Source organism: Chanodichthys erythropterus, chromosome 3 (assembly GCF_024489055.1).
Source record: "Chanodichthys erythropterus isolate Z2021 chromosome 3, ASM2448905v1, whole genome shotgun sequence".
In the NCBI taxonomy this organism is placed as follows: Eukaryota; Metazoa; Chordata; class Actinopteri; order Cypriniformes; family Xenocyprididae; genus Chanodichthys; species Chanodichthys erythropterus.
Genome location: NC_090223.1, coordinates 67,128,225 through 67,153,869, shown reverse-complemented (window position 1 = coordinate 67,153,869; position 25,645 = coordinate 67,128,225). Strand labels below are relative to the sequence as shown.

The 25,645-nt window shown below is 36.3% G+C and overlaps 1 protein-coding gene across 1 annotated transcript in view; it reads left to right on the top strand.

The window, feature by feature from the left end:
* Positions 1-25,645, top strand: part of LOC137005952 (gastrula zinc finger protein XlCGF57.1-like) — a 779,808-nt gene that overhangs the window by 488,227 nt on the left and 265,936 nt on the right. The window lies entirely within an intron of this gene.

Here is a 25,645-nt window from a genome sequence, read left to right as displayed (position 1 = left end):
ACATCATCATATGTTCTGTCATATTGGCTACAATAACAGCACAATTTACTTGCATCAAACAACTCAGTAGGCTATGCATGATTAGTAATTATTATTCTTTTTGTTGATCCATTTCATTTATTGCCAAACTTTAAGATGTGAATTATATTATTGAAATAAACACATTTAGCGTTGTCAGGCTTTTATTTGTGCTTAGTGGATAAAACTATGGAGCTGCGATCTCAGGTTTATGGCTGCTGTAAATTTTACCTGCCACAAGATGGCACTGTTTCGACACTTTTGATGCTTTGAAATCATTTCCGAAACGTTTAAATGTTTGAAGCTCAAACATTTAAGAGGCTTCATTTTTCCATCCCTACTCAATGGCTTAGGCCTTTTTGTAAATGATTCATTCGAATTTAGCTGTTTTATTGAGCGTTTACTCATTTTGAGCTTGTTTTTTTTTTTAACATTAACCATCTGTAACGTCATATCCAATCAGATTTCTTTTCACCCATATCCCCCACGCCCTTACAACACACAAATGCAAACCTTTATATATTCTCATTCTCTCTTAATATGTAATGAGTTAACGCAGATAGATTTTAATAATAAATTTTAAATAATTTTGTAAAAAACAAATTAAATAAAAATAGTAAAGTGCAACAGTAAATATGTCTCACACATTTGTGTCTGTCATTTTGTATTTGTGAATGCCATTTTACACATTTGTAACTATTAATCTGCAACTACAACTTCGTAACACAGGTGTTTTGATTGTTGTCTGCGTGTGCAAATCGAAACATTCAGCTTTTCACATCAGGACTGTGAGTGTAAATTTCAATTTACAAATACAAATATTAATACTACAAGTTCTCACATTCAAATCAGCAACCTCTCGAGTTTAGCTTCTGATTTACCTTCATACAGTATTGTCTGTTCCATGTTTTTTAGAGTCCCAACGGGAAACAGTGGCGGGAATTGTTGGTTCCGCTAAGATTGGGAATGTACCACTAATTATTGGAGGGTGGGGGTTTCAGGGACAACGCGGCCGAGTTGTTACTGTTATTACCTGTTCAACTTGATAAAGTTTTGTAGCATAAAAGTGTATTTGTCTGGGCTTGTTGCTGCAGTGGAGAGGGTGGCTTGAGGGTGGCAGGTATTCTGTATTTTGTTCATTTCATTTATTTCTATTTTGGTACTTTTTGTTGAAAGTTATTTTTGAAAATATTATATATTGTATTATTGTTTTGAATCTAATTTGGATGTTTCTTTTTGGATAAGATTGTTTTTCATTAGTTTTGTCATATTTATCTATATATATGAGCAATATCACACGAGTAGCCTGCGGCCTCGTGCCTACGGACGAATCACAGCGTGCTGATATACAGCCATATCGCACGGCTAAGAGTCCGTTTGAATGTCCGCTGAGGTAAGCGATCTTTGTATTTGTTCTTTTTTTTTTAGCTTTGGGAATTTTCCATCCATAACACCACAGCGCTAAAACAACTTTTTACCTTTTGCAAAAGTTCCTTTCAATTTAAAAGTCTCTTGTGACTCACTGACTAATTCTCCTGTAAAGTGTTGCCGCCATCTAATGCCGTATTAATGTAATGTTCACTCAATCCATATTACTTAATGGACATATTTATATAAAATAATATTTATTGAACAACAAATAAACACAATTGTACAGTTCAGTCAAACATAAAGCACTAGTTATTAAAAAAAAAAAAAAGGTCACCATTTACGCTGGTATGTGGGTTTTACAAATATTTAAGGAATGAAAAGGATTTTAAAGAGCTTGTGACAAAACTTACTAACTCCATTGGATCCTCAAACTGTCAATCAAGCCTCATTAATCCGCCTCACCTCCTGAATGAAGTGCGCACGCAGTTTGGACATCTCCTCTGTGCAATGCAAAGGTAAATAAAGATCTGATTTTTATAAAAAAAAAAATGTAAAGCGTTTTCTTTACTCAAAAAAACATATGTTTATAAAGTTTAATGTTTTACGTATTTGAAGCAGAGAAGAGTCTGATATGTCCCGTCTAGTTGTAGCCAATGTGCTATATGTAACGTAACGTTTATTATTATCAAATTTAATATAGCACAATTCGACTTGCTCTGGAACAAATAATAGATTAATAAGACCAAAGATTGCCCGTTCTATGAACTCAAATTGAATTATGTCTCATGTTTAACCACTATAAGAGCCAGCGGCAAATCCCCGAAGCACTGGCCGAGATGAAGCTGTTCTCGGCGGTTACAGAAGCACTGAACGGCCGCTGATGCACTCGAGATCGCATCTCCGAAAACGCCAAAACAAATTGTAAAATAGGCGCTGTTATTAAATATGGGTCACATATTTCAGGTCTAAACAACTACATTATCGCCTAAAAAACTATTAAAACTACAGTTCGTGGTACAAGAAGTAGTATTTGTAAAAATTACGGTTGATTTGATCGGCCGCCATGACGGTCACTTCAAGCGGAGTGATACAAACGGTGAAAAGGCAGTAGGAGTGCTGTTATCACTGAAATATCGCATGGTTATCAGCCAATCAGATTCGAGAACCAGACAGAACTGTTGTATAAATTACATTATTGGGTTTGGATTAGTGATGGGAAACCGAGGCTTTCTAAAGCATTTGAGGCTTTCATCAAATTGTGTCGAAAAACGGTTCATTACTCAAAGCTTTTAACACAGTGCGCATTAGCGACATCTGGTGGTCAGACTTGTTTTCTCCACCATATCTAAATCATTGCGGAGCAGATCTACGGTTTGAAAAAGCATGTGACCAAAGCTTCGGAAGTAGGGAATCACTCTTGTCTTGAATCAGTTCATCTGATCTAATGTCATCTAAATTAATTTGTGACTATGAGACCACCACTCGTGTCATGTGTAGCCTCACATACTGATCAATAATATAAAATGATGTGATCATAACTGACATGAGTAGGCTAGTTGAAATAATTTGGATAAGCTGGTTAACCTTTATATTCTGTTCAGGGTTTCTTTGACCGATCATAAATCAGAACTCATAAAACATGATTAAGTGCATTTTCCTTTTATGCATCAGGTGAAGTGCCAATTTTATCAAACCAGCTGTCTCGACTTTCCAATACTGCATGACGTTCGAAGCTTCAAACGTCATCAGTCACATGCTATTGTCAATTTGATACAAGCATCGGTACAGTGTGTGATACAATAGTGCTTTGAAAACTGCATCGGAGCCCCAGTATCAACAGTCCCATCACTAGTTTGGATTTCTTATATGTTTTGTAAGTTTAAATACATTTTCATTTATACTTTAAATTAGTTGTGCATTCACTCTGCCTCTGTTTAATTCGGCCACATAATTTTTGGGTTACTATTACAACTGGTGTCAGAAGTGGGATCTGTATCATTCCAGCTGATCACTGCATTTCGCCATTTGGTTCTGATGCAGAGCTCCAGTGGAGGAAGGAGATCACTGTCTGCGTTGTCACTCTGAGCAGCCTCTGCAGCACAATGTGGATAGACTGCTAATCTGATTGGTTCCTGCTGGTTGGCCAGCCCGTCATAATGGTACAAGTCAAACTCTTCCTCTTTGCAGTGATCGGTTGCCAGGTCTTCAGAGGGACAAGCAGAGCTCCTGTTAAATGTAACTTTAGAATATAGCTGCAAGCAGCAATTCGGGGCCAAGCCCCAGTAGGGGCAGTAGCGCAATACGGAGCAGGAAGAGCAAAAACAGCAGAAATTGAATGTACATGCTAAACAGCTGGTTCAGAAGGACAGGTGGAAATGAAATGAAAATCAATAGAAGTTCAGAGAATGAACAGGGAATGAACTAAAAACACTTGTATCTCATTCAAGAGGAATAAAGATTAGTACAATGCTTATTTGGACAAAAAAGGTATCAAAATGACTCATTACACACAATTGTATAAAGGAACCCCACACAAGATTCGAACCCACGACCTCCGAGTCCAGTGTCCATTCCTCATCTCATTGCACCACTGTGCAGGTGAATGTTGGCACACCTGCCGAAGTTCATTAGTTCATGTGAAAATGAACTCAAAATGAAGAATTTTTATAAAACTGCACTGAATGTTATATTTAATAACTACTTTAGATCATTCTGCAGCTCATCATGCTGTAGCGCAATACAGAGCAGGAAGAGGAAAAACAGCAGAAAATGAACAAACATGAAACAGCTGGTTCAGAATTACGGGCGAAAATGAACTCAGAATGTACATAAGCTTAGATGAAAATGAACACAGCATGAAACAAAAAGCATTTATTTCTAATCCAAGAGGCAGTAAAGGAATCAAAACACACTATTTCATAAAACCGCTCCACCTGGGATTTGAACCCACTATCTTGGGGTGCAGAGCTCATCAGGTAACTGGCTTTACACATTGAGCTACTTGAGGATGCACATTCAACAATCTGTGGAAGAGAACTTTTAGTGTAAGAAAGAATTTACAAAAAAGCATTACTTAGCATGCTAACCATATTAGCATGCTAAGCTAACTTAATGCTAATGAAGCTCATGGTTAACTTGATAGCTGAAGAGCCACATTAAAGAGAATGACAACTGGTTAGCATGCTAAGCAATTAGCATGCTAAGCTAACTAGCATAAGACAACAAACACAAGCAAGGTCACATTCAGAGATGAATATCTTGGGAATGGTAGCGAATATCAAAAATCCATTCAGTCATTTCTGTGCGGCTCGGTCCAAAGATCACCTGAGCTGATTTTGGACAAAATTGGACAAAAATTGTAGGAGGAGTAGTGAAAAAATGGAATACTGTACTTTTCAAAATGGCCACTACTGTACTGGGTGGAGTCTTAATGTAAGATATTGAATGTGATCAGTATGAAGAGAGGAATCAGTTGTATTGACATTCATTTTTCTGGAACAAAGGGTTCAAAAGTTATAACCTTTACAAAAGTGAATATTTGAACTGGTGGTGGCGCTATAGACTTAGTCCTAGATACTCCAAAGTTGGTCAAATTACTTTTAATTACTATCACTACAAGCATGCCAAATTTGATAATTTTCCTTCTTATGGTTCATTGATTACCATACAGGGGGAAGAAGAATAACTACGAATTTGGACATAAAGGAATTGCATGTGATAGCTTCAGATTAGACCAGTTTTAGGCAGAATGCCTAGAACAGACACAAGTTCTGCATCTTTTCCTGCCACAGTACCTCATGCGGTCTGGGCATGTGTCACACTGAGTTTCGAACCCACGATGCAGAGCATTCGGGATCCGTGGCGTAACACATTGAGCTAATCAGCCATGCAAGTTCATCAGTATGCTAAGCAGAGGTTTCAGTGTGAGAAAGAGTTCACAAAAAAAAAGCTTCATAGCATGTTAACCATATTAGTATGCAAAGTTATTTAATGCCAACTAAGTTTTGGTTAACCTGTTGACTGAAGACCACATTAGAAAGAATAGCAATAGTTTAGCATGCTAAGCAATTACTGTGCTAAGCTAACTAGCATAAGACAACAAACACAAGCAAGGTCACATTCAGAGATGAATATCTTGGGAATGGTAGCGAATATCAAAAATCCGTTCAGTCATTTCTGTGCGGCTCGGTCCAAAGATCATCTGAGCTGATTTTGGACAAAATTGACCAAAATTTGTGGGAGGAGTAGCGAAAAAACTGTTTTTGATTTAATTCAATATGGCAGACAGGTACATTTAAGGAAAAAAAAAAGCGTTTTTGAAATAATCATTACATCTGTGGAACAGTAGGTGGCGCTGTGCTGAAACTTCTCAGGTACCTTCACGACCTTCTAAAGGTCATACATACCAATTTTTGTGAAGATATGTCAAATTGTTTAAAAGATATCGCAATTTATGACAAAATTCAAAATGGCGGACACGTGATTCATCCAATATTGACAGAGATCCAAGGAATCCATAGACACCAAGATCTTGATTTTCTGATAAACTGTTCAAAAGTTATTGGCCAAAATAGCCATTTTTCATATCTCATGACCTGTAGGTGGCGCTGTTCCCAAGTTTGGCATAGACCCTCAGACCATGGTTCTGATGAAGGGTACCAATTTTTGTTTCGATTGCTCAAAGTTTGGCCGAGATACAGCCTCTATACTAATTTTGGGTCGACCTCGTTAACTTCGTGACATCATAACCTTTGAACAAAGATGAATAAAAAAAATCTGTTCAGTCATTTCTGTGCGGCTCAGTCCAAAGATAATCTGATCAAAGATTGGACAAAATTGGACAAATTTTGAAGGAGGAGAAGCGAAAAAAACAAATACTGTACTTTTCAAAATGGCCGCTACTGTAATGGGTGGAGACTGAATAGCATCAGCATGAAGAGACGAATCAGATGAACTAAATTTAATTTTTCTATGACAAACAGTTCAAATGTTAAAACCGTTAGAATGTTGAAATTTTGAACTGGTGGTGGCGCTATAGAGTTGGTTCTAGAGACTCCAAATTTGGTCCAATCACTATTCATGAGCATCTCTACAACTGTGCCAAATTTCATCATTTTCTCATGTTCCGTTGATAGGGCTGCCATAGACTCCCATTCGGGAGGAAGAATAATAATAATAAAAGGGAAAACGTACAATTACAATAGGGGCTACAGCCCCTTCGGGGCTTGGCCCCTAATTACAAAACCACGCCAGCCACTCACTGGTGTGTAGAAACTAATGACCTGGAGCCCTCGCCCCAAGGCTCGCCAACATTAGATGTCATTGATTCCAGCGTAGAAGTTGATGGACTTCCTGATGACAGCAGCGTGGCACCATCAGCACAACCAGTGAAGGAGAAGAGAGATCTTCTAAACGTATGTATACAATTGTCGTTAGTAGCCTAGTTACCTGTAACGTTATGTCTGACCTCATCAGACGGATACGTTTGTGATGTGGTGTGATATGTTTGTGTGGCATACACTTATTTCTACATGAATTTGTTGTAAAGGTTTGTTGTTAGAACATGGTTGATTATGCAAACGTACAAACTTAGTAATCATTACTGAAATGTGTGTGTGTGTGTATCTAAGAGAGATAGAGAGACACTATCTTGGCTTGCCCCTAGGCAGAGGTAAATGTCAATGAAAGCTAGAATTTAGATGAAAGCTCAGGGCAGTTCTCGTACACCCATGCACTTTACAAGAAAGAATGGAAATCTTACGGTTGTTTCTGCTGGTTACAGCTACTTTTTGATTGTAAAAAGGCAAGTATAATAGCTTGTCTAATGTTTCAGCAGTTGCAATAACACTTTACACAAATTGCGTTTTTAAAGGAAAGCATAAAGGCTTGTTTGATGTCTTGGCAGCTGCAATAAGAGTTTACAGAAATTGCACTTTTTGGGTTGTTTAGTGTTAAATGTACCTTTGGAGTGTTTTTTTTTTTTAACCATTGAGGTCAGTTGAATTGAGTTCATTTGAACACCGTTCGTATGCCCTATTTTTGAACAGTTATACAATTTGTTTATTATTTATTTTCTTAGCCTAAATTGCCAGTTTTGTGGTGAACAATTCATCCGTGCAAGTCAATCCACACATAAAAATAGTTCGTAATATTTAATCAAAATCTGAAAATGATCCTCCCCTCTGCAACGGTGCCCCTTCTCTGATGCCGTCAGAGGTTTAGGCTTAAGATCCTCAATCAACAGAGATGGCTAGGAGGTGCGTTTTAGTTTGTGGCTCTCCCGAAACACTCTTCCCATTCCCCAAAATTCCCTCATTGCGGTCCTGATGGCTTGAGTTTTTGCATTTCGAGGAAGGAGGGATTTCAGAATGGTCACGGTTGTGCTCGAAGCACTTAACTCATGGATGCTTCACAAACTGGACACAGCACGAAATGGGGTTTGTTAAATATCTGTCGATTCTTCAGGGTTTGCCAACCTTTGTACAAATCCAGAAAATACATAGTGTACGAAGACAATTTGCTGCAGCTTTTCCGGATGTGTCCAGCGTGCTACCATACCTGTTCTGTGGACAAATTCGTCAATGGGACATTTGTCTCCATTAATTATATCATAAATGAATCAGTGTATCGAATCTGCAGTTCGGAGCGCCAAAGTCACGTGATTTCAGCAGTTTGGTGGTTTGACACGTGATCCGAATCATGATTCGGCAAACTGATTCATAACGCTCCGAATCTTCCTGAAGCAGTGTTTTGAAATCAGCCATCACTATATAAGTCGTTATTTAGTTTTTTTTGGCACTCCAAAAATATTCTCATCGTTTTATAATATTAATATTTAAATCAGTTCATGTGAGTACAGTGGTTCAATATGTTTTTAGTACATTAATGGATCTTGAGAAAGGAAATGTCATTGCTGGCCTCACTGAGCCATCGGATTTCAACAAAAATATCTTAATTTGTGTTCTGAAGATCAACGAAGGTCTTACGGGTGTGGAACGACATGAGGATAAGTAATAAATGACAGAATTTTCATTTTTGGGTGAACTAACCCTTTAATAATTAATTATGGTCTTTAATAGGCACTAAAGCTTGTGAACGCTTCTGTGACTTGATGTTGCACCAGTGGCTCCTCAAGGATGTGGGAAAACTGAGCCCTCATCATCAGACCTCCTCAGTCGAAGGCTTTCAGTCGAAGGCTTTAATTAAGCCCCTCTTACCAATTTTATCATTTTTAACTATGTAGGTTGATCCTAGCTGCTATTATGAAAATGCAAATCGTGAATACGCAAGCAACCAGATTGGTGAACCGTCAGTAAGAGTGAAATGGCCTAAATACAAAAAAGGGGAACATTCCTTTCACTGCGTAAAAACAGCACCATTGTGTGAGTCACAGGTGTTGAGACATGCATCCAGGTTGCAGTTCTACTTCTGCACATTTGTCCACAACCGGTGTATATATATTATAAATTGTAACATTTAAGTAGTTTTAATATTTTACCCTGTAGTATTAGTAATTTATTCTATAGTATAAATGTTAATGTAACAACACAAAGGCACTGTCTAACAAATGTTAAGTCTCTTTGCAGTCATAGAGTGCTATCTTCTCTCCTACTCTGCTGTTGTGTCATTTATAGGCTGGATAATGACATGATACCCATTCTCTGCACTTCTGTCACAAACCTCCCGACAACACAGTGTTTCAGGACCAGTGTCCATGTGCTGACAGTAGCCACAGGAGCACCTGAATGAGAAGCATAGTACAGTTTAACATGATAAATAAAAGTTGCTGGTTAATTAGGGTAAGTTGCGTTATCTGCCAATTATAGAATAGATTAACTGAATAGATTCAAAACCTTATGAAAACACAATGAAACGGCGATTAATGAAACGGCCACACACACACGTTCACATGCAAGCCCTCGTACACATTTACATGGATCTTCATTTAAGGTTAATCTTTTTTTAAACTTATTTTGTCATTCACATTCATTTTGGTTTCAATATAATGTTTGCTTTAAGATGAACAATATTCATTAATACTTTATTTGGTTTGCATATATTATACTTATTATACATCTTTTATATACTTTATATACTTTTATATTGTTACTAATTTGGAGTGCACACAAATTAGTTACATTGTATCTGTTTCTTATATTTGTCTTCACATGCTCCAAACTAATTTCTGGACTGAAGGGGACTGCTGGTGGTGTATCAGGCGGCGAGTAATCCTCAACAATCGACTGTAAACTTGCGTTCAGATCTGCCTCCATTTCTGAATGAAACACCTACTTTTCTAGATCCAATCAGGTCCCAATAAAACAAAAACAAAAAAAAAAAAACACGCCCACTGTTTCTCATTTATTATTCCGTTTCTCTCAGAAACATGTCACAGCACTGAAATAAAGTCGGTTGCAACTTCTGCGTGCAGTGCCTTATATTACATCTTTTTTTAAAAAAAAAGTCTAAGGTGTCCCCTGAATGTGTCTGTGAAGTTTCAGCTCAAAACACCCCATAGATTTTTTTGTCTATTTTGGGGCATCATTATAAATGAGCCGATTCAGGGTGTGTGGCCCCTTTAAATCTCGTGCTCCACGCCCCAAGAGCTCGCTCTTTCCTTAAACAACATAAACAAAGTTCACACAGCTAATATAACCCTCAAAATGGATCTTTACAAAGTGTTTGTCATGCAACATGTCTAATCGCGTAAGTACAGTATTTATTTGGATGTTTACATTTGATTCTGAATGAGTTTGATAGTGCTCCATGGCTAAAGCTAACATTACACACTGTTGGAGAGATTTATAAAGAATGAAGTTGTGTTTATGAATTATACAGACTGTTTAAAAATTAAAATAATGACAGTCTTGTCTCCGTGAATACAGTAATAAACGATGGTAACTTTAACCACATTTAACAGTACATTAGCAACATGCTAACGAAATATTTAGAAAGACAATTTACAAATATCACTAAAAATATCATGATATCATGGATCATGTCAGTTATTATCGCTCCATCTGACATTTTTCACTATTGTTCTTGCTTGCTTACCTAGTCTGATGATTCAGCTGTGCACAGATCCAGACGTTAATACTGGCTTGTCTAATGCCTTGAACATGGGCTGGCATATGCAAATATTGGGGGCGTACATATTAATGATCCCGACTGTTACGTAACTGTCGGTGTTATGTTGAGATTTGTCTGTTCTTTGGAGGTTTTTTAAACAAATGAGATTTATTTAAGAAGGAGGAAACAATGGAGTTTGAGACTCACTGTATGTCATTTCCATGTACTGAACTCTTATTCAACTATGCCAATATAAATTCAATTTTTGAATCTAGGGCACCTTAAAAAGTGATTATTTGTTAGCTTGATAATCAAAGAGTGTCTGGTGAGTGGTTCACATTTGTCTGATATTTGACACAAATATCGGTTCATTTACATATTTCTATTCAGTCATTTTATTTTCCACACACATACTGATACCTAGAATATTGTTAACCTACAGATGCCAAAGGGGAACTAGCGCTAACACTGCTATCCACCGTGGTGCCACAGGCCGTCTACAGGGTTGGGAAGAAGACTATCCGGCACTCCATTGAAGAGTCCCGGACAGCGTTCATACACCAAATGCCTGTAAGTACAATGGACCAGTTTCTCAGCACCACTCTGAGAGAATATTCTTAATTCTAACTATATTAGGAGGTCAGGCACTCCCTCAGAGCACACTGCTTGGGACAGATGACGTGTGCTTCAAGGCATTTTATGTTCTTGATATCAACTACCCCGAACAGTGTGCTCCCACATGGGGGTTTCTGCAGCAAGTTGTGTATCAGATTGAGGGATCTGAATCAAAACCTGTCAAATTTCTTAAGACTGCCTTGCTTATTTGCAGAAATGTTTAATTGTGTTAGGCTGCAGTAAATGACACAACCAATGTTTGAAGACTTTAAAGGGTTAGTTCACCCAAAAATGAAAATTCTGTCATTAATTACTCACCCTCATGTTGTTCATGGATCTTGAGAGAGGAAAGTCATTGCTCAGGCCTCACTGGCATGATTCCGAATGTGATACTGATCTGATTGAAATCCAATAAACAAGCTGATAATAAGTGACCTAACATTAGCCACAATACTGTCAGTTTTGAACAAAATAGTTTCAAACAAAGCCAGACCGTGAACAGCCATACAACATATTTTCTATTTTAATTTAAGTAATTGATGAAATATGATGCATATGTTTAATAAATTATTAGATTGCTCTTATAATGGTAAAAAAATGCCAAGGAAAGTAATCTAAAGGGGCAAATATCGCCCTGTAATATTGAATAATGGGAAAGGACTGAAATCTGATTGGTTGATCGGAATGTTGTTCCAGGATTAGCTAAGATGTTCATCCAGGAACATGTTGTCCTTGGTGAAATCACGTTCACCCAATAGAGGGATAGAAATCTCTCAGTTTTCATTAAAAATCTCTAAATATATGTTCTGAAGATGAATGAAAGTCGTATGGCTCCTGGAATGACATGAGGGAGAGTAAACGATGACAGAATTTCTATTTTTAGGTGAACTGACCCTATAATGGCCAAATGCCTCCAAATTACATTAACATTAGCTCTACTGTATTTTGTATTGATTGCCTCTTTGAAGCAAATATGAACATGTTAGCATTCTACAAAAAGACATCATAAATAATACAGAAATAATAATATTGTATGTGAGATTTGGGAATAATGTGACAACACAGGCCAGGAAACTTGACCTGATTTTGCTCCAACTGCAAACTAATTATCCACATCCAGTGAAGCAGCCAGAGGTTTCTGGATGTCCGCTGACAGCACTGAATGAAGCTTGAGGAGAGAATTGCTGCACAGGTGAAACACAGATGAAAACTGGTATGTTTTACTATGTCAAGTTTTGGACTTATATTTGCTTTTTTACTCCTAAAACCAGCTGCCTATACAACAGTGATTATTTATTTGTGCTAGGGAGTGAACATTTATTTTATTTTGATGAAGGGATCACAAATTGACAGAGGCCCAGGAATTAAAATAGTTTTACAAAATAAAGAAAAATAATAAAAAATAAGTATAATTTATTGAAATACAGTTGAACTAATTACAAATAATATTTATATTTTAAAATATGCACACATTCACTCTTAATTATATGCCCAATATGCCGAAAATAGCTCTGCTAATGTTTCTTGTCTCGTCACATTCAGAATCACAATCACGCAATTTGATGCAAATTATATGAATTCAAAATCAAAATGGCAACATTTGACCAAAAAAGTTGAATGTGCAATGTTTTACTGTGGGTCATTTAACATTTATATCATAAAACAGTCATAGGCCATATTAAATGTTTAGATATCCTATATCTTAGCTTGAACTCTTTCACCGTTAAAACTGAAACGTCACGCTGGAATTGACACTAAGCAGACCAGCCTAAAAACTTTTCTTTGTCATCATAACAACATGCAGAGCGGTACAATACAGCAATTCAAGCTGCATCAAGAATATCAAATATTGTGGACATGTTCCCCTTAATATTTCATTGATGCAAACAGCATTCTTTTTTGCTTCCTTTTTTTTTTTTTTTTTAAGAATCTATCTGACAAAATTTGCCAGTGCTCTGGATGGAGAAATTGAGAAATATATAAAAAGATGGCTGCAGCTGGATGTCATGGGTTTGGAATGGTGTAATACTGTAAGGTGCAAAAAAAACAAAGAGGGTGAAAGGGCCAAACCCTAAAATCCTTGTATGTTTGACATTTTCATAATTCTTAAGGCAAATATAAACTAATTTGTTTAAGCATATAGTCCCCTTCTGTCATATGTTCAGTGTTACAAAAGAATCATTCTCAGAGCCAGCACAACACCTACTGTACAGAAGCGCGACACTTAAAAGAGTATTCTGATCAACCCGTACTGTGTAAGATTTGGGCAGTTTAATTCTACAGTGAGCAGTCGGAGATGAATTCGTCAAGGAGCTAAAAAAAAACTCAATTTCGGTGTCTTGGAAGTTTTATTGCCTTTTCTTATTAAATGTTTATTTAGTCCATTGACTGTTTTTTTCTCTTCCAGCCAGAGGAAGTAGTACAGTACAGTACAAAGAAGTGCTGAAGACTTTCAAAAAAGTTCGAAAAATGTCTACAGCCTTCCATCGGCATGGGCTGGATAGAGGAACCATTGCTTCAACGGCTTCAAAACTGCAGATCCTGTTTTTAACCAGGAGATTAAAAAAACATCTAACAAGGAAACGCTCATTGAATTTGCAAAAGTGTGCCATTCATTGATGTCTATTTCAACAAAGCAAACATTGAAGAATTGAAAGAAAACGATGAGCTTCTACCCTTGCAGCATAGCTTTAATTAAGGCTTGGCTGAAGCTCCATCTCTGAAGCTTAAAGCAAACCCTTGCTTCTTTGTTTAAAGGTCTCCAATTCCACTCTTCTGTTTGAAATAATCATTCTGAACAAAAAAAAATCTAATGTCAGGTTGTCTTATTACTATTGTTGTGTTCTAATTGTTCTGTGTTCTTCACTATTTGTGAGTAAAAGAATAGCATCTTTTTATTTTTTGTATGAAACATAATTTGGCATTTTCTTGTTAGTTTAATAAATCTTAGTATTATTTGCTATTTCATTCATAATTACATTGTTACTTCATCAACCAGCATAAACGTTCTAAAAAAAAAGCCCTTTCTGTATTCTTATTTTGTGACTCATATAAATTTCCTTTATTACTACTGGCAGTTTAACCTTAATTATTGGCTTTTTCTGCTCAATAAGCTTGAATATCACTAATAAGTGTCATAAATAATGAGGATTTAACTTTCACTTTAGAATAGGGAGTTAAATTGCCTTTATTAGTACTGTATTGATGGCAGTTAGCCTTTAAAGGGATAGTTCACCCAAAAATGAAAATTTGATGTTTATCTGCTTACCCCCAGTACATCCAAGATGTAGGTGAATTTGTTTCTTCAGTCAAACGCAAATTATGACTTTTAACTGCAACCGCTGCTGTCTGTCAGTCAAATAATAGCAGTGGATGGGAACTTCAACTATAACAGTAATCATGACTACTTTTTTCATATTTTTTTAATATGAATCAAACCATAACAGAGATCATTTTGATATATTATATATGGAAGTTTTGACATTAAATATTGTGATTTACAGTATCAATTTGTATTGTGAAAAGAACAATATAAATGAAGATGACTTGAATCTATAGCCAAATTTTAAAGGGTGTAAATGATTATTTATCTCTACGTGATGCAAAAATGGTTCTGATACAGCCTTCTCCAGCACAAAATTCTAATTGGTCTATAATTATTAATCATATTATCTGAATTCCCAGATTTAAAAATAGGCTTTACGAATGCATTTATACAACTATCAGGGAACTGCTCATTTTTATAGAAACATTAATAAGATAAGTAAAATATATCCATCTTACTACATTAATGAACAACACAAACTACATTTTACTACAGCACTTCCAATGTTAAATATAAGTTTATCCCAACATTCATTCTCTTGTGTCATGAACTGAAATGCACAGGTTGAGGATCCTAATGCAGAAATATATTAACCCTCAGAGGTCTGAGGATTTTTGGGGCCTGGAGAAGTTTTGACATGTCCTGATATTTGTGATTTTTTTCAGTTGTTCATAAACATATTAATGGAAAAAGTGTCATTACACTGTATTCAGCACAAACCAGACTACCATAATATGTGAGGAACATGTATGTACATGTTTGTATTTTTGAAGGAATAACATTTATGCGTGGTTATTGAAAAAACAAAAAACTTAAGTCACTGAAATAAGGCCAAAAAATATATATTAAATCTGTGTTTACAATACTTTAGGGTATTAGAGGTTGTAGACTAGAGTTTTTGCTTCAAAATGAGGTAACAAAAATTGATTTAGTTTTTGTAAGACACATTTTGTCAAGAAACAGTATGCGTGGAGGCTTGAATCACCATGAATAACGCTGTGATTCACACCTGAGAAGACAAAAGATCTGCATAATGACCTTTAATGTCTTGCATAATAATGAGGCCTTTCAGTCAGTTAGGCTGTAAAAAAAACCCTCTGTGATCATGTCTCAAGCTCATCATGGTGTATATCAAACATACAGAAAAAACAGCAATACTGTGAAATATTATTACAATTTAAAATAATGGTATTCTATTATATACATTAAAATATATTGTATTTCTGTGATGCAAAGTGTCTGAACAATTATGTTACCTCTATGGCATTTCATATAGGCTTTTAGCTTAAAAGCATGCACATTTGAAGAAATATTGATGGATTCTCATGTTTATGTCAATTTTCTATACAGAGGAGTAATATTTATTCAATATTTATTGTCATCACTATGAGTGCTGGATTCTGTGTTTTCAATTCATACTTGCAGCCGGAGGGCGCTCTGTGCACCTTTAGTCCAAAAATTCATCTAAAGAAGAACCACCATGTGACTCTCCAGAAACTAACAGAAGCCAGTGCAAGAGGAAGCCGGTATATAAAGCCATCTCTCACCTCTATCCTGTGACAGGTTTCACAGCATTTGGCCCCATCCAATTGCTGCCATGTTTGAGTCGAAACTCTTTCCTTCGGATGATGTCACCGCTGAGTCTCCAACTCAACCCGCCGTTCCAAGGAATGATCCTTCTCCAAATGTCAACGTCATCCAGCCCCCATCCTCCAATAGGGGACGCCGGCTCAAGATCTACACCACGAGGACTCCCCGCGTTGATGATCAAGAAACATTTCTTATTATTATCAATGTTGAAAACAGTTGTGTAGCTTTTTATCAGGATTCCTTGATGAATAGAAAGTTCAAAAGTACAGCATTTATCTGTTTATTTGTGTTAATTAAAGCAAGTGCTATTTTCCTTTTTCTCAACTATGTTTATATTTATGCTGAGATTCAGTTTTGGTCAGTTTCAGCAAGTTTGTAAATGCCTTGATTTTTCTTTATTTTCTCTCCATCTAGTGAAAAATAGTTGTCTGTATACATTATATACACTAAAGATGTGTTAATTATGTATTGTTTATGTAATGTATTCATTTTTTATATTGTAGAATTGTAACCACTGCAAGTATGCAAGTACAATGTAAAACTGTATGTTTATGGTAGAATTGGTAGAATTACGGTAAATGGTTGAAACCACAGCTGCCAGTATTTTACTGTAACATATATTTATGGCACTTTTTTTTTTTACAGTGGTTTCTGTTTCCCAGAACGTTCTCAGAATGTTCCCAGAACAGACTTCCTAACATTCTCTGTTGGTTAGCCAGGAAAGTTCTCTTTACATAAATAGAACGTTCCTGGAACGTTCCCCAAAATCTTTTTGGGGAATGTTTATTAATTATAACTTATTATTCAATAAAGATATTATTCAATAATATCTGAAAATTAAAAAAGTTGAGTAAACTAATTTATTACAGTTTTTTACGATTGCTTACACACTAAAATTAAAAGTAGTACACTATTAGCAAAACCTTACACTCAAGAAGCAAAACGTCAGCCCATATTTGCACAACTATAAGCACATTGTCAACCTCACACTTGTTGCAAAACTCTACACACAGTGATTTGCAAAACACTAAACACACTTAACATGCACTACACACAAAAATCTATCATGAAGTCTCTTCCTTGCAATACCAAAGCACTGACTGTCAAATTACCGCACCGTCCAACCAATTGGTTCAACACAGTCATCAGGTGTGCAAACACTTGTTTGCTTAATTGTAGACACACCAATCAGGTGTATAAGCACTATAAAAAGCAGCAGGTGAGTTCATCGGCCTTAAGCACAATGGAAAGAGTCAGAGTAAGAGTAAGACGAGGAGGAGGACAAGGAGGAGGAGGAAGAGGAATCAACAGAGGAAGAGAAGGAGGCCATGCTGGAGGTAGAGGTGGAGGAAGAGGAAGACAAGATGGTGCTCAAAGAGGACTGAATCTGACAAATAAGATCCGCGCAACACTGGTTGACCATGTTGTCAACCACGGCCTGATGCTGAGGGAGGCTGGGCCGCGAGTACAGCCAAATCTAAGCCGATACACAGTGGCAAGTGTGATAAGAACATTTAGACTGGAAAATAGGTATTGTAAAAATATCATCATATCAAAAACATCTGAATAATATCTGGAACGTTCCCAGATAGGTTAAAAAAATAACAAAAATAACCTTTTTTTTATAGGTTTCAATAAAAAAAAGAACCAAAAGAGAAGAAAAAGACAAATTCAAGCCAAAATAACAGCAAAATATTTACGTTACACACCGAAATGTCAATCCATTGTATATACATGCTATACATCACATATTTTAGTAAATAACTGCAATTTGTTAATTATGATACACTAGAAATATTTTCTTTTTTTTTGTATTATGCATGTTTTTTTCCTATTATTAGGCTATACTTGTGGTGTGATTCTGTATTTAAATATACTTAAAATGTCAATACTAGCCTGGTAATACTATATTATTTGGCAATACTATAAGCTATTCCAAATGTTGTGCTAATAAAGCTATTTGAACTTGAACTTGAGACACTCTCGGGTAATCATTAGATGTAACTAATGCAATGTATGAAAAAGATATCATAGATTTCATAGAAAAATCAAATTGTGTCGATGGTATCAGAGTTGCACAACAGTCTCACGGAAATGCGGTTGCAACTAGAAATAATCCTCCATCCCCAGCTCACACCAACAATCATAATAAAGAGAGTTTTGCCAGCAGTGGAACCTCCATACTTTAAGTTCAGGTCAATCCATGACATGTGGTACACGAGTATGTTCTTGCAGCCAAATCTGGAGCTTCTCACACAGGATGAAACTGATGACTATGGTATTGACCATGATGGCTTAATTTACAAGCTGCATGTAATCCACTTACTGATGATGGCAACCACGGCACTGATCACTATATTTTTGTAAGAGATTTTATTTCAGTTTGCAATAACAGAATGTCTTCTTGAATATATGGCATGTGCACACTCTAAAAAAACACTGTAATTATTATACAACTACATTGCCTTTCTATCTCTGCCTTTAATGTTTTCTTTTAAAAGGGAAAACTTTAGAAAAGGCAGCCTTTGCACCACAAGTTGATATGGAGCACAAAGCACTCAAAGGTTGTTTTAAAGTAATGCATGAGTGTTTGAAGCATAAATGGCCCCATCATGATACAAGATACAAACCACTCCTTCAACTGAGCAAGAGACTTGGATGCACTTACTTTCAGGGACTGCAGGTAGTTTTTATATTAATTTATATTTTAAATCAGTGTATTATTTAATAATATGAATCTAATGCCCTTCTTTTAGGCTAGCTCAAACACAACATACACTAGCAGCCGCATTAATGATGAGCAGTTAGAGATCATAGGGGAGGGGATGTATGACTAGCTACTGACTGAAGTATCAAATGGCTCATTTCCACTGAGCGGTTCGGTTCGGTACAATATTTCCATTGTCAAAAGTTGTGAACGGTACCCTAATTCTGAACCGTACCGTACCACTTTTTTGGGACCCTATCATTGGTGTACCAAGCACAAGCACACATGTTACAGGCTGCACAGGCAGCTGATGAGAGGCAGCAGGACTGGTTAGAGAGGATGGAGGATCGTAGTGACCGACGCTTTGACATGATGCTGGAGGAGGCCCGTGAGGCAAGAGGCTGAAATCACTCGGCAACACATCGGGCAGACTGCAAGCTTCAATCAGGCCTTCCTTGGCACACTCAGTCAGCTGGTGCAGGTGTCTGAACAGCTGCCGTGATCAAGTGCCTCCATCCAGCTACTAGTGCTTCACACACAGCACAGGACTTTACACTTGTTTGACACTCAACACTTTCACTTTTTGTTTGCACAACTTTTTTGTATTGAAGCACTTGTTTGACTTTTTTCAAATGAAATAATTTTTCCATTACCACTCGTCATCACAGGCTTCTTCCCATACCCATTCTACAAACTGATGTCATTCGCTTATCGTTACGGACGTCAGGTGTTAAAGGATTAGTTCACTTTTGAAAACATTCCAGGATTATTCTCCATATAGTGGACTTCACTGGACTCCAAACGGTTAAAGGTCAAAATGTCAGTTTCAGTGCAGCTTCAAAGGGCTTTAAACGATACCAGACGAGTCTTATCTAGAGAAACCATTGCAAATTTTCTAAAAAAAAAAACTATATACGTTTTAACCATAAATGCTCATCTTGAACTAGCTCTCTTCTTCTCTTTGAGCACAACTAAAACTGCAGGTATAAATCTGAATTATAGAATAAAAATGCAGTAATTTGAGAAATTTAAGCAATATTTGAATTGAAGAACAGTGATATAAATAATCATTTCTGTTATTTGATACAGGCTGGTAACCAAACTAGATGGGAGAGTAAGAAAGGCCACGTTCACACAGCAGCAGAATACGGTTGTCAGTCCTGTATTTGAGTCCTTAATACGGTTGCGTTCACACACAGTACGGTTATTTTACGGAGTGACAAGCGCATTCTATAACCGAACTCACACCTGTACATTTTCAGGACTCACAACCGTATATTCGTGCTGTGTGAACGGAACCACACTGGACAACTAGTTGTCTGTCACGTCGTACAGTGTGAGAGAGCCGCTCTGCTAAGGTGTTCTGTGTTTGAATGGATGAACTCACGGTTCAGTTAGTCTCTTGTCATGTCAAAAGTGAGAATACTTTTCAGTTTATGGGTGTCAGCATCTTTAATATTACATTGGTCGCTGTCGTCATGGTTACTAGTAAGAGAATACGGGCTTGACTCTCATTACATGTTCATACAGACAGTGTTCCAGACGCTACTGTAAGTTGCTGTATGAATAGGACATTTCAAGTAAATGCGGTTGTCAATCCCAAAATCTGGTAGTGTGAACGTGGCCAAAGAGGCCACTGATGTAGCTCGAAAGATCCTCCCCGCCCTTCTGGCAGACCTGTCACTTCAGGAACAGAACAGAACCAACAGCCCAAGGTCTTTACACCTTTGAGTTCTTACGTCCAGCACTCTGCCTCATGCACAGACAGATTCAAGTCTTCCAAAGATGCAATCTCTTCTTTTCTCAAGTTGAGCGGGAGGTCTGAAAATAATACCACAGATTCACTCATTTAAAATTGCAATAGCCTATTTAGAGCTGTGCTATTTTTCTGTATTTTGGTGATAGCACTTCAGTCATCTCTAGGGTTGGGTATCGTTTTAATTTTAGCGAGTCTGATTCTGCATATCGAATCCGGTTCTTATCGGTTCCGATTCCAGTATTTCTTATGGAGAGAAAAAAAGAGCAAATACTGAAATAATAATGTTTTTACTTTTTATTCTTGCCACATTTAGGCTATATCCAGTAGGCTGCAACTAGTATCTAAAAATAAATAACACTTTCAATAAGTAAATATTGGAAGTGATTACAAACTATTTAGGTATAAATAGTTAAAAAATAAAACATAAAATATATAACAGGCAGTTGCTATTGCAGGCAGTAACTTAAAATGCAAATTCAGTAATATTGAATACATTAGTGCTCCACTAGGTGGCAATAACTGACTGTTTAAAAATGAATTAGTCATTTAAAACGGTGGATCCATTAAAGGCATGGTTTGAATGGGCATGATGTCTCTGACCATACTATAAGTAGAAGCGTAGACCATGAGCCTTTACTTATTTAGTTTTGTGCTTTTACATTTCTGGATTCTCAATCCAGTTTAATCATGGAAACTGTGTAATCAAATGGATACAGTTAAAAGTTTTTAAACAATGCAATTGTTACAAGCTTTAGGCATTAACCATATCTTTCACTACAACAACATCTTTATAACACTGTGTCTACACCAGACGCGACTTTTATCAGGTCGCATCGCGCCGCGACAGCAACAGCTAAAAGCTGTCTACACTGAACACGACAAAGCACCTGCACTATGTCAGAAATAGAACTGGGAATTTGTTTATGAAAATTTGAGATGTCAGGAATTTGTTGTGGCACATTCAGTCTAGACATTATCACCGATTATAATGGGTTCTATTGTCATGGCGTAAGTGTTGTTTTTAAGAGCTTTTTGTGCTTGCAGGTGCTTCTGGTGTGAGACGATGGAGTTGCATCACTGATCAATATACACGTATGTTAAATTTAAATGCTAAACTTGTAAAATTCTTCATTTTATAGATTAATAAAGATATTCTCCATGATAAAGCCACTGTATTGCAGCTGTTGAGAGGACAATTCTGGAGACACTAAATGAGCTGGACATGAAGATCAATCACCTGACTTCAGCGGTCCAGTCACTTGTAGGGAACTGCCATCTCAATGCTGGTGGTGGACAGTGAGGATGATGTCTTTCCTCTCACATCCATGGAAGAACTGGACAATCTGGAAAGAAAGTTATCTGAAAGAGGGATGATGCAAAAGATGGTAAGAATCATTGACACAGGTTTAATAATTGTAGTGAAGTCACCATGTGTGTTTTGCTTGTAATGTTTTGATATTATGTTTTATTTTTCAGGTGAACAGATTGTCCTCCAGTGGAGGACACGCAAAGTAAAAAACAATATGGAGGATCTTTTCTATAGGTAATATTTAACTGCAAGTCTGTTGTCAATTATTACTCTTTTAAATTTAAAGAACATTTTGTTAGAACTTTTATTTATTATTATTATTACAGGACATTGTGATCGTCTCAAACCAATTGGCGGTTGTGAACTTTCACACCTTTCATTTGTATTTGCCAATAAAATAATATTTAATATTTGACTCAGGCTATCTAATGACTAATTTAAGCAGTCACACACAAATGATTATATCTGAAACTGATTATATAAAATAGCGAAGTTTAAAGTTTATATGACTGAAAAAAATAATGCAGCGTTTCAGCACAAAATGAACAGCGACCAATCAATCTATAGAAATCATAGACGTGGCTTAATTTACCGACAAGTCATTATTAGTATGGTGTTAACTAGGTTTGGTTTGTTAATAAAGTATGTACAGAAAAGCAGTTGAGCCCAGAATATGAATGCAACACATTTAATTAAGCATTTTCCTCCCGATAATGAAAACGCTTAATATTAAAAGGCCAAACTTAGTAAACACTTTACTAATAAAACATGTACAGAAAAATTGGTGTGTGCAGAATTTGATCTTTCAATTTCACTTTAGGCTACATTAGCTTACGAGCTTTTTCCTTATAACAGGTTAAGGAAAACACTTGATGTGAATTTAAATGTTTTGCATTCATATTCTGGGCTCAACTGCTTTTCTGAACATAGTATATTTTATTAATATCAATGTCTTAGTACATTAAGCGTTTTACACATTAAGTGTTAAATTATGTCCCATACCTGGGCTATATTAAATCCTGAAACGCTGATTGACATCAAAACAGGTGGCGAACATTAACCGCACATCATTTGTGTATATTAATTCTATTTTATTAACATTAGCATTCCCAGACAGCAACTTGGCCCTCGGGATCTGCGGGATTATATATGAACAAAAAGACCTAAATAATGTCTTGTTATTCTGCCAAGTAAATGCGTCATTTTTGTTGGTTTTGTAACTGTAAATCATTCTCTTCAACTGCTATTGAAGGAAGAAACGTGAATACGTGAATTAAAAACAGAGGAGCAGATGCTTCAGCAGATTGCTGTCCTCAGTGCTCAAAATGCAACAAACAATCACCCTCTTTCTATAAAGACAAGCAGTTCAGAGCCATCAGCTGATTATCACAATCATCAATTAGCACCAATAACAATCAATTATCACAAGTGTCACAGCAATAGAGTCTGAAAGGCAATGAACATAGCACAAACTATTTTTAATCTCTATAATAAAAATGTATAATTCAGATTTTGATCTCCATATCCATTTACATATATTATATATATATTCCAAGGGGTTTTTTCCCTCCTAGGACTTTTTTCCCCAGTGTTAGCACGCTGGTTTTTTTCCACCCCTGGGAGTCAGCCGACATTGGCTTAATGTAGCACCATCTTGTATGTTACATATTACCACGCTCATTTTTAACCATTTCCCTTTTTTCTGTGCTTCTAATATGTAAAGCTACTTTGAAACAATTACCAATTGTAAAAGCGCTATATAAATAAATTTGACTTGACATGAAATATTTGAATACAAGAATATAAAATGATTGAATTTTTAGTCATGAAAATGTGTGTGAAATATTTTGAATTGAAATACTCATAGCTTGAATACATACAACCATGTTGAATTTCAGCCCTAAAAAAATACAATGCATCTAAATGCAAACACAGTTAATGTAAGGAATTTTTTCCAACATGATTCACAAGCCACTAGTGAGGACATTTAACTGGTCCTCACCTGTTTTATCTCAGCCATATCATGTTTATATGTGTGACTGTGTGTGTGTGGATGTAAGGAATTCAAGCTGAGATCAGGTGGATGGTCACTTGGGGTTTCTTTACTGTATCTGGGAAACTGCACCAAATGTCTTATCAGAATACAGCGCATCAATGTCGCATTTAACGTCTGCAGGACGAGCTACGAGACTCTGATTATAACAATTTCTCACAATGATGGTGAACATATAGTGGGAAAAATTCTAAATAAAGCATACATCCAAGAAAATAAAACATAAAACACCAATACAGACCATTCACATTAATACAGTGAAAATATAAACTCAAGTAACCATCATTTTACTTATTTTATATAAATGAAATAAGGAGAGAAGAACGCAGCCCTAAAATGGCGCAGTTACACAGCAGAGAGCACGTGCGATCTTAGAGCACACATGTGCTAATAGCTAACACTCAGCTGGGGCTAATATTTTAACACAGAACACGATAAAACTCAAATAAAACACATACCTGAGAAAACATACAGCGCATCAACGTCACATTATAAGTCTTAAATGAAATAAACATAAGTTTGGAGATTACAATCAGGCCAATTAACACACTCTTCATCGTATAGTCACAAATAACACATATTTGACTCGATTAACACAACCAGGAGTTGACAGACAAAATAAGTAACCTTCTGTGTGGTTTATAGTTCAAACTTGTGCTTGAAAGTGATCCAGACTTAATTATTAAGACGGAGCAAATATTGGTGCGACTTACCAGCAGGACTCTGATTATAGAGCTCCGCCCCGCAATATCATGTGCACAATTGCGAGTGACGCAACAGCCAATGGAGAGTTTCCCAATTTATGCTGAATTTAACAATAATATTTTTAAACTCCGTTACACACACACACACACACACACACATTATATATATATATATATATATATATATATATATATATATATATATATATATATATATATATATATATATACGAAATACAGATTAAATATTTGATGTAGCAGTGATATTACTGTGAATTTCATGTTTTTCAATTTGTTTTTGTGATGTTGCTGTTTTTTAAATTGACTTAATTTTAAAGGTGCCCTAGAACGTGTTTTCAAAAGATGTAATATAAGTCTAAGGTGTCCCCTGAATGTGTCTGTGAAGTTTCAGCTCAAAATACCCCATGGATTATTCATTTTTTTATTCAACTGCCTATTTTGGGGGCATCATTAACTATGCACCAATTCAGGTGCACCCCTTTAAATGCTCACGCTCCCAAGCTCGCGACTCTATAATACATTGCATTTACAAAGTTTACACAGCTAATATAACCCTCAAAATGGATCTTTACAAAGTGCTTGTCATGCAGCATGTCTAATCGCGTAAGTATAGTATTTATTTGCATGTTTACATTTGATTCTGAATGAATTTGAGGCTGTGATCCGTGGCTAACGGCTAATGCTACACTGTTGGAGAGATTTATAAAGAATGAAGTTGTGTTTATGAATTACACAGACAAGACTGCAAGTGTTTAAAAATGAAAATAGCGACGGCTCTTGTCTCCGTGAATACAGTAAGAAACGATGGTAACTTTAACCACATTTAACAGTACATTAGCAACATGCTAACGAAACATTTAGAAAGACAATTCACAAATATCACTAAAAATATCATGTTATCATGGATCATGTCAGTTATTATTGCTCCATCTGCCATTTTTCGCTGTTGTTCTTGCTTGCTTACCTAGTCTGATGATTCAGCTGTGCACAGATCCAGACGTTAATACTGGCTGCTCTTGTGTAATTCCTTGAACATGGGCTGGCATATGCAAATATTGGGGGCGTACATATTAATGATCCCGACTGTTACGTAACAGTCGGGGT